General features: G+C 36.2%; 1 pseudogene; it reads left to right on the top strand.

Moving 5' to 3' along the window:
* The first annotated feature begins 4,335 nt into the window (after positions 1-4,335).
* Positions 4,336-5,209, top strand: LOC148800824 (uncharacterized; annotated as a pseudogene).
* Positions 5,210-11,728: the final 6,519 nt, after the last annotated feature.

The following is an 11,728-nucleotide window of genomic DNA, read 5'->3' as shown; positions in this document are numbered from 1 at the left end:
TGTATTTAAATAACTGAAAAACTACACGGATGCAGCAGATGTGAACCTATACTGATCACCCTAAATTTTTGTCGTTTATTATGGAGTTTTTGCATACTTAGACTGATAAAATATGTTGATTAATTAATTATTTATTTAGTTTTGATTAGTTTTAATAAACTTAGGTTAATGGACAAATAATTTAATCAACTTACACTAGATTAATTATTTATTATAGATTTTATTCTTCCTTCAATATCTTTAGTTTTTGGCAAGAAAAAAAAATCTTTAGTTTTTAATTTCAGCATGTTCTTTCATTCAAGTTTTCAACAATGTCAAATACCTGTGCATTGCTGCACATATCCCCACCAGTGATTTATTATAAGAATGTGGCCAATGGAGGCATAAGATGAAAGATTGGAAATGGAGAAAGTAGATACATGGATAAAAGATCGATAGAAACTCTTAAGAAAAATAATAAAATAGATAATGAGAAATTGGAAGATGAAGGATTTAATTGGTTAAATAGAGATCCTGGAAAACCAATTTAATAAAGACCAGAGTTCCTAGTGACATGATGAGGAAATTAGAGGCGGAGCCATCAGCCATGCCAATTCCAAGTAGGGAAGTCAGAGATGAGATAAAATGGGGATTGGACCCTAGGGAAGTACTCAGTCAAATCAGCTTACCAAGGCTTGATAAAAGAACAGATGGTGCAAATGGTGATGATTTTCTCAAATTAGTATGGCACATGATTAGAAAAACAAAGTGTAGGCCTAAAAGCAAGGTGCCAATCAATTATGGTTTTTTAACTGCCGTTGATTCAGATGGTCGGATCGTTCAGTCCGGGAATCGTTTAGGTAACTGGTTTCGTTTTACCTTAAACTCGGTTTTTGGTCAAAAAATGGTCGAATCAATTAACGATTCATTGATTCGGGCGGTCAAACCGTCGATCTATTGACCCATTCAACAATTTTTAACTGTTTTTTATTTTTTGTTAAAACAGACCCTCCGTTTGAACCATCGACTCAAAAACTAGTGGCTAGAACAATTTCATTTTCAGGTCTGTCGATTGTAACAGACTTGGGATCAAATCCCGCCTATGCTTGGGTTGGGGGGTATGGGCTACTTGCCTTGGGGCTGTTCATGGGTCGGGTTGGGTCGGTTTACTGAGGGTTTTCCAATCGACCCGACCTGGTCGGGTTACCTGAACTTGAAACCGAAACCGACCCAGTGTTAAGCAAAACCGACTTAGTCGGTTTGAGTCAGGTTGGGTCGGTTTCAGTTGGTTTCGGCTCTAAGTTCTACCATGCTTGACAGAAACTCAACTGCAATATATATGTGGGGATTGTGGCACCACAGTATGTGAGGTAGTGAACGCGAGAAAAGCCTTGTTTTGATAAACAGGATATACCTCTAGTCTACAGTTTGGATTTTGGAGAGGAGAAGAAGAGCAAAACCCATATATAATAATAATGCCTATTATAGAGGTATATATGTTATATATCTTTTCAGTAATTAAGTTTTATCTCCAAAACCATCAACCTATCCCTTTGATTATATATTCATTTTGAAGTTTAGTTGTCTTAATTGGGATTTGGGTGAATTCTGTAGGGAGACTTCAGGACAGTTAATTATAATCATTAATCTAGCCAATGTAATAGATTTGAAGAGGGACAATTAGTTATAGGGGCTTAATTAATTTAAACTTCATAAAGGGACAATTAGTCAGTTCGGTTTGGGTTGATTTCGGTTTTCACATAAGAAAACTAAAACCGACCCGAACCATCGGTTTATGATGTTTTACAATCTGAAACCGACCCGTGCTGAAGATAACCCGACCAACTCGGATTGGGTCGGTCCGAGTTGGTCGGTTTGGTCGGGCTGGGACTTCTTATGAACAACCCTAACCTGCCTACCCTTGTGTAGCCCCTTGGAGAAAAAAGAAAAAAAAGTACCCGCCTAAAATAAGAGTATTCCTTTGGTCGCTAGTTGAAGGCAAACTCCCAACCAAAAATCTTCTCCACATGAGAAAGATGCAAATAGATCTTTAGTACGCCTACTGTAGAGAGCGAGAAGATGTGAATCATGTCTACATCGCAAGCCCTCTCTCAAAACAGGTTTGGATTCCCATAAATCAGCAAATTCCAGATCTAAGCTCTAAGCAGGAGAATATTGGGTGACTCGCTTAATGGACGAAAGAATAAAGAGATAATTTACCCAAACCCATGGGGAAAGTTAATTTTATTTTGTGGGAAGTAAAAGAATTTTGCAAATAAAAATGAGAACCCTTCTCTTATTGAAAGTGGGGGGGAGATCTAATGGAGTTCTGTTAAGCCAATGAAAATCCCAATATTAGGAAGAGTAATAATCCTAATTGCAGATGGATAAAATTAACTTTGATGCTTTGAGATAGAATAGTGGAAAATGTGAGATTTCAAAGGAGAATTCTTCAATCAAAAGCAGGTCAAATTGGAGCGCACCAATCAATCAATTAATGCTGCGGAATTCTGGTTAGCAAGAGAAGCAGGTGAACTAGAAAGACAAAGTAACGGGAGAACTATTTAGAGTGACGGTGATTTTGAAGCTGGTCATCAATTCAGGGGTTCTCACGCTTTGTTTAAAATTTTGAAATCGAACCGGGGTTATCGGTTTTTAGAAAACTGGTAATCCAAATTGAGTCAAAGTCGATTGATTAACTGGTTGACCGGTTCGGTTAATTATCGGTTTGGTTTATTGGTTTTTTGATTTTTTTATTATTTATAATATTTATTAATTATAGAAAAATATATATATATATATATATATATATATATAATATGATATTTTAAATAATAAATAATATATTATATTATATATATAGTGCTTGTTTATTAATTTATAATGTATAAAAAATAAAAAAATATATAAATATACATAAAATATTATATAAATATATGTATATCGATCAATTCGGTTAACCATTGGTTTTTTATTTTGGTTAACCGAAACCGAAATGCTACTTTCGGTTTTTTAAAATACTGAACTGAAACCAAACCGAACAGTTTAATTAACCGAATTTTTGGTTCGGTTTCGGTCAGTTCGATTTCATAGTTTTTTGGTTAGCATACTAAGAGTAATAAGGAAATTCCATCCCTAGCTACACAACAAAGCACTAATGGAGACTTTGAAATCGTTTATTGTCACACGTGGAGGGAAGGCAATCGAGCTGTAAATTGGTTTGTTTATTTCAGAATATGAAGATTGCTGGAAATTATCGGGTTTTGTTGTGTAGCCCTATGAAGCGAAAAGAAAAAAAGGGGTTTAATATTAAATTCACCCTCACAAATCTTAGTTTTACTGTATAGTTGGGGTAAGTGTCAGGTATTGGTGTTTAGGTGGAGGTGTTTGAAGTTTTAAATTGTTGTAGATCTGCAGTGAAATTCAGAAGTTTGAGATGGAGTGCAGTCTATTTATTCCAAGAAGAAAAAAAGACAAAAAAAGAAAAATTAAATTGACTTGGATTATTAAAGGATGAAGTAAGGTTCAAAATATCGATTGGCAGAGATGTATCGGTACTAAAAGCTATACACAGTTTGTTCTTTTAGTGTTTTTTCAAAACTTATTTTTTGGGCATATTTTTTTTATTAAAATAAAGGGGTCCCAAAACACTTGTTTAAAAAGATACAATACCATATGTCCAATACGGGCTATATGATATCAAAATTTTAAACCTTGGGATGAAGTGCTATAACCCATCAAGTTGGCTATCTCATTTGGAGTTTAGATATGCTGATCTGATCACAACAGCAGATCCCAACTCCACTAAGCGTCTGATTCATGGACAATTTGACAATGAAAAATTTCCATTGATCAATGCAATATTAATGGCAACGGTGACAAAGGACCTAATCCTCAACAACCTTTTTAAATCCACAGAGAATCCTTTCCATTCAAGATTCTAATGCCAGTCAGTCAGCGACGGACTCACCCAAGTTCCCGGGGTAATATTAAAATTGGCTGTTTACTAGAAATAGGTTTGTTACTTCCTAATATATTTTACGACATTAGCTGCACATTGTCTCCCTTCACAGGATCATCACAGACGTGGAAGAAGATCATGAACAATTTATCCTTAGGCTTAATTTGTAAAGAGTACAAATATAAATATGTATAATGTAAATACATAAAAAAATAGGGTAAATTATAAATATCCCCCTGTATTATGGGGTCTGTGATAAAAGACCTTTTTGTACATTAATTATTTTGCACAAAGATCCCTATGTACTATGACCGTGAGACAAAGACCCCCTTTTGTTAGTCTTTCATCCAGAAAGAGCATTATAATATTTTTTAATCCCCATACTACCCTTCAAGATGGGAATTGATGGTACAAGCCGGCAAAAACCACAGCCAAACGGCAATTCTTTGTGGCTGGATCAAGTCAATTCTCATTTGAATCCCATTGATGCGGCAGCTAATTCTAATACTTTCTTGGCAACGAGTTCAAGGGGGTTTGCCTAAATTGGCATTGACCAATATGTTCAGATCCTCCTCTTCATTGGTCGATTACGGAGGATGCATTCAGCCGCAGTGGCCGCCGACGGGTGGGAATCTGTCTCTATCAACATCCCCGCATGGATTAAAAGAAGAGAATGGAAACAAAGGCCAGTTGGTAGAAAGCTTAGCGCCTTTGTATTCCAACAACAACCAAAACCAGCAAGCAAACTCAGCCCACATGGCTACATGTCAGTGACTGCACTTTTACAGAAGGCAGCTCAAATGGGATCGATTAGGAGCAACCCCTCATTGCTCGGTAGCTTCGGAGTGGTGAGCTCATCTTCCTCAGATACAACAAGCTTCAATCCTCATGCCCAGAACAGAAACAAGTTCCACCTCATTAAGCTGCAAAGCAACGGGAGAACATAGACGAGCTGATGAATCTATATGCACAGCAACCGCCAACACCGGGGTTGGTGATGGAATGATAGGTGGGTTGAATTTAAGCACATTAACGGGCACAGTAAACAATCTCAACCGTCTAATGATCCCGCAGGGTGGATAACAAGGCCAATCAGTTCCAGTTCCACAAAAGTTCCTCCCGACAGCAAATGAAGTGGAACACAGTCTTACGATAGATTTCCTAGGCGTAGGAGGAGATGCCGGCAGGCCATTCTTACAGCAAGAGTTGGCGAAATTTGGTTCGATGGGTTCAGCCATGAACTTGAGCCAATACAGTATCACCCACTGAACTGTTGCTCCATTACATTATTTTGACAAAAATCCTTATTGTATGATACAATTACAAGCAGCGTAAGAGTAAGACAAACAGAACAGAAGTTGACTGTGGCGAGAACGCCTAAACTCTAAAGGCCTTGGTTACCGAGTTGGACCGGTCCGTTGAAGCTGCAAAGAGTTCTCCACACAGCGACGGCTATGGCTGTGGCTGTGTCTAGAGAGAGAGAAGGAGGAGTTGAGAATGACTGACTGTGAATCGTCAGAGATGGATGGATGGGGGTCAGTTGTCAGTGCAGCAGGTGGAAGCAACTCGGCATTGTGGAGGGGGAGTCCTTGGAGTCATGCTGTTGTTGGTTAATCTATCAGGCCTGGCCCTAGCTTTCTTCCCAAGTTCCCATCATTTCTTGCTTTGAAACTAAACAGCGTGGAAAACCACAAGATGCGTTGACTGCCAGTCAAAGTATACTGGCCGATGGTGTCAACGTTGTTTTGAATCTTCGGAGTTCGGATCGATGTGTTTCTTTCCCTTTGACGTTTCTTCCAATTATCTCATCAGTTCTTTATCATTCGTAGTTTAAATACATTTTCTTTTTTCTTATTTTTGTTTCTTCTCATCTAGATTACGTCTCTTCTAAACTCAAATATAATTGAGATTAAACGAACTCAAAAAGGAGTAATGAGAGAGGACGGTGAGGGAGGGGAAAAGAGGAGGAGAAGAAAGGGAAACAATAGGTTAAATAGGTTTTAAGAGAAAAAAGGCAAAAAACAAAATAAAACAGAAAAAAGTTTATGGGGTATTTTGATAATTTAACGGATTCCATCATTTGACTTAACAGTCAAGGAGAGTCACAGGAGGGTCTTTGTAATTTACCCTAAAAAATAATACAAAATATAAGGTTTTACACTCTACATATTTATATTTTTACTCCTTCTAAATTAAGCTTAAATTTCAACAAATAGAACTTGAAGAAAATAAAAGGGAAAAAAGCACCCTCTTCTGATCAATAGGGATGCCAAATTGCCAATGGGCCAGATTAGGGCTATCCAATTCCAATTCTATAAATATTGTGATCGCATCGGATCAAATTAGGTTATCTACCTACCAAGTTATCAGTTAAAATTAAGAAAAAATAAATTAATTATTAACATGGTACGTTTAGGTATTGACGATTATACAAACAAAATAGTTGCTTCTTATTTTTGATAAACTTTTGCATTTGAGCTTTGGGCTGTGGGAAGTAAAAATGAATAAAAAATTAGAGCTTTTGATAAGAGTTGTACAATTTAAAGCTAAAATACTTTTAAGCTCCAAATAACAAAGCCAAAATTGGGGTTTTAAAAGCACAAATGTTGAAATTTATCCAAACACACTTTTAATTTGTAAACCAAAAGTGTGAAGCTAGTACCAATTCCATTATAATTGGACAAGTAAAATAAGCCTATATAGTCCGAATGCTTTCCTAGGGTTTGGTACAGGTCAATAAAAGTTAAATGCGACTACCATATATCACTTATCTATTAGATAATTAGTATTTATTAAAATAAAGATGGTCACGTCAGATAACCTTTCCTTGCTCTCTTATCTCGAGCTCGAATTGGCTGGAGACAAAATCATGTTCATTTGGCTGGGCTACCTATCACAAGTGCACACACCAATGTTCAATACAGATTTCCTTACCCCAATCCTGGAGTGTGTACTCGTGATAGCCTGGTGTGCACAATTTTGTCTTTGATTCAACCGGATTTCCTTACCCCAACCTTGCAATTTTAGAGGGTCTCCACTATTCCCGTTCCAAGTCTCTAGAGCTGCAACCTCAGCATGACCTCTTCCTTTTCCGCCCTAAATTATAAACAAAATCATTTACGATTGCAGGTATGGTCTTATTTTTTTTAAATTTTTATATAGTTATTATTTTTTTTTTGTGTTGCAATCATTGGTTTCTTGCCGAAAAACCAGTTTCTGGGGGACATGACAGATTTTCAATGATCCTAGAGGGCTTGCAAGTTGAGTATATATTTGGCATCGATGCTGCAGATACAACACTGTTTTCTGATGATGTGTGGATTAAAAGCACCGTTTTCTGAGAAAACAATGTCTTTTTTTTTTTTTCTGTTTGGAAACATTACTGCTGGGTAGGATGTTTCTTGGAGCAACAATAACACTTTCTGTTTAGTATCAGTGCTCCATCTATGTTTTCAGCACTGGTACTCGTTATAAAAGGTCCATGTCACTGCCACATCATGTTCTTATTAGCAGCAACGAGCTACAATCTGAAAAAATGCTAAATTCGGCATTACTCCAAACCACGCCTTCTCAATTTTCAAAATATGGTTTGGAGCACCCCAACAGACGCTAAGTTACGACTATTGTGTTTGTCCTGTGAACTTTACCGGAAATTGGTTGTATAATTTGGTTTATGGTCAGAAGTTCTCCTCAGAAAGTCGCCAGATTTCAGTGACCCGTTGATATGGAGTTACCAGCTGTAAATAAGCAGTTTTTGTCAGCTTGTAAATCAAATGCAGAGGACCTGCAAGTCACGTTACGACTGCTGTGTTTGTCCTATGAACCTTGTCGGAAACCGACGGTATAATCGGTTTATGGTCAAACATTCTCCTCAAGGAATCGTCGGTTCCCGATGACCTGTTGATATGGAATTACATGCTGTAAATCGGTAGTTTTTGTCAACCTGTAAGTCAAACCCATTTCATAGCATATGGGTGAAGAAGAAAGTCTAATCGGGTTGAGTGCAACCCTGGTCGATCTGAACATGTTTTTAAGTTGCCCCGCCTGCCTTGTTTGCCCTTAATAACTTGCTTGTTTTTTTTGTAAGTTCATTAATGTGATTGCTTGACATGGTCCCAAAACATAATTCGTTGGCCTTAAGATACGAACTATGGGCCCAAACAGAGTGCATGATGTGTCGACCTATAATTGGGTCGAACTTTTCGGGTATCCTAATTAATTGTAGTTTTTATTTGATACATCGCCATGAATTAGCCACGTCAAACCACATATGGCTTAGTGACAGAATAAGTGGCCTCCAACTTGTGCAGACGCGACAAGTGAAGACTGAAGAGTTTGGCGCATCTAAAAATTGAAAAAGTTTACATAATATACCGCAACTATTTAAGCATTTAACGAGATACTAAAACAAAAAGATAACGTAATTAATTAAGACTTAACCTATTTAGCTGGGCTTACTCTGTCTAAATTAATCTTGTTAAAGTAACTCTGTTCACGTAATTCATAAAAGATAAGGTAGTTGTAGTTCTATTAATTTCTAGACTTACCCTATTTAACATAACTCTTAATAAATTCCATCAGAGCCGAAATACCTAATCTGCTTTAAGTAACTCTATTAATTTAGGCCTTTAGGGTAATTTTTTAAAACACTCCCTGTATTAATAATTAATAAAGACTAGAGTTAACAAGAAATGCTCTAAAATTATTTTTATTAATTTATATTCCATTTAAAACTAACAAAAGCTAATAAAAATTTATCTAATAATACAGATAAAAATAGAATTAGTAATAAAATTAAAATCCATTTTAGAAATAGCATAAATAAAAACTAATAAAAGTTAATAAAAATACATTAGCTTTAAAGCTGTTTTCTAATTTAAAAATCACATATATTTCATTGGCAAATAATAACATTCATTAATTATAGAATTATTTTTATTAATCCAAAGTTTATGTAAATTCCATTTAAATGGATAGTGTAAATCAGGTGGACTAAGTTGGATTTAAACTCAACCCTAATACTTGGGTTGAGCCCAGAGTCAAGCGGGCTCGATTGGGTTTAAATTCAATCCAAGCTCAACCCTAATAATTGGGCTTAAGGCTCGAGCCCAAAATCAAGCAAGCTAGGTTGGGTTTAAACTCAACCCTAGGAATTGGCTTAAGGCTTGAACCTGAAGTCAAGCAGGCTAAGTTGGGTTTAAATTCAACCCAAGTTCAATTCTAAGAATTGTGCCTAAGGCCCTAAGGCTTGAGCCCAAAGTCAAGTTGATCTATTCAACTCGAGTCTAGCTCATGCTGAAATTTGATGCACTTGGGTTAGCCTTGGGCTTGGTCTTGGTCTTGGTCTTGGTCTTGGGCGAGTCATAAGTTGGTGAAAGGTCGAGCTAGGGCTAGGCCTGGGTGCAGCCTTAAAAAATAAAAAGGTCGGAACTTTTGGTTTATCATAGGACTTGAGGTCTTGAGCAAAATTAATGCTTAAAATGGACTTAGCCTGGCTTGGGTCAATTGGGAATAGCATCTGGTTCTTTCTTACTTAAATTTGATTAACAAAGTCCGTGCATCACATGGGTCCCAACTAGTACATGGTTAATACTTACTTATACACACGGATAGCACAATATCATCAGTCTTTTCTTTTTCTTTCCCTTTTAAACTTAGATATGTGGAAGGGATGCATGTCGGGCTGCCCAACCTGAATTGTTAAAACCCCAACCCAACCCCGAAAAATCAGGTTTGGTTTTTGTCAGCCCAATTTCTTCATTTATTTTGCTAAACTTTTCTTATTACTTAGACTTAAAGATTAGTGGATTCAGGTTCATTGATTTTAGCATTTACAAGAAGAGTTATGATGCATTATGAGTATTGTAATGATATTATACCATAAAATTTTCCCTTTCAAACTTAAAATTATTGATACATATATATAAAATGAGTTTGACTTTGATACCGAAAAGACGTTATATCAGGAAACTTACAACCAATCAACCGATATCATGAGAGTGGTAACTAGGAGTATATTCAAGTCAAGCCGAGCCAAAAAACCAACTGTTCGAGCTCGGCTAGCTAAGATAGTATGAGGCTTGAGCTCGAGCTTGGTTCGAGTTAGAACCTTGAGCTCAAGTTCGACTCAAGTCAAAAGATCGTTAGCTCAAGCTCGGCTCGAGCTCAACTTGAGAAAAATGTTTTATAAAAATAAAAAAGTATATATAAAAATTATTATTTATTTGATATTTAAAAAAATTAAGAATTACAATAATTAGTTATTATTATATATAAAAATAAAAATATTATATATATAACATTTTTATTATATATAATATTTTCTATCATGTTGTTGTTGTTATTATTATTATTATTGTTATTATTATTATTATTATTATTATTATTATATTATTATTATTATTATATAGAAGTTCGATTAGGATTGCGAGCCTCACGAGCTGAGGTATTTTCATCAGAATTCACCGAGGTTTTGATGGGTCAATGCTCTTCGGGTATCAAAGCTTTCTGGCATCATAGATTTTCCCATATAAAATATATAAATTCAACTATGCATGGTTGCATATTTACATACATACACATGCATATAAACACATACCAATACACATGGATACATTTACATGCATATATAAAGACATTTCAGGGTTTGGGTAGCCCAAGGCCTTCCTCACCCAACCCTAAGCTAAGTCATGTTCATATTTTTCAACCCCTTATTCTATTCTGAATTTCAAGACAAGTTGCAGCCCCAATATTAGGCATCTCCAAGTGACTAGTAGGTTTTACTCATTCCAAATAGATTGAATACCATTTCCAAAAGATAAATGATTAGGAGTTACATGAACTATCACCAAACCTCATGGTTTGGTGGCATCTTTGGTGTATCATACACTAGAAACCCTAACCACTGAACATCAGAACACCAAGAGAGCGAGAAATATAAACCCTCACCACGGAAGCCAGATGGAGAACCACAAACCCTAACCATCAAATCCATGGCAAAAACCTGCAGGAGACATCCTATGCCAAGACACCCTAACTACTGATATGAAATGCATTAGATATGGGGGTCTTGAATTAGATTCGAATCCTATCAGATTTCATATTTAATATGAGTTTTCACAATCTTTAAAAATAAAGAAAAGATTAATCACTCTCATGTGTATGCGTGCATGTATGTAATTGGAATTTAGCTCTTAAAACAATTGAATATGGTTAGATCCTGTATCCAATCTGATTCTTAAACAGCCACAACTTTTAAAATCTGAATATGATCTACTTATTATGTAAAAAAAAAACGAAATCCAAAATAATTGGATTGGGTCCCGAAATTTCAGACTCCACTGATAGCCCTAGTTCTAAATCTATGGGCAACATCCTCCTTGATATTTCTTTTATCATGGCTGATTGATTCAAAATACCAGACGTGGTTAGCTTGGGGCATCTAAATAGAAGAATACACGCGGAATCTGCCCAGTCAAAAAACCAAGCCACCTTCCAGAGAGACCAAAGACCAGCATCTATAAAGGGCCTATAAAAAAAATACACAAAAAAGGAAAAAGAAAAGAAAACCACAAGACACAACCCAAGGAAACCACCAAATAGAGTATGCAACAATCACCCACAATAATGAACTGCTCCCTAAGCAGCAGAACAAACCAAACATCCACACCAGGGAATTAAACCACAACATTCCTCCCTCATTCACTCCTACCCCACCCCTAGAACTCTTAATGCAAACCTGATACCAACCCAATATATCGATCTGTTTTAATCTAAATAACTCAATCA

Source organism: Nelumbo nucifera, chromosome 4 (assembly GCF_055504915.1).
Source record: "Nelumbo nucifera cultivar China Antique chromosome 4, China Antique-T2T, whole genome shotgun sequence".
NCBI lineage: Eukaryota > Viridiplantae > Streptophyta > Magnoliopsida > Proteales > Nelumbonaceae > Nelumbo > Nelumbo nucifera.
The sequence above is the reverse complement of the archived record's forward strand: the minus strand, read 5'-3'. Positions and strand labels throughout refer to the sequence as shown.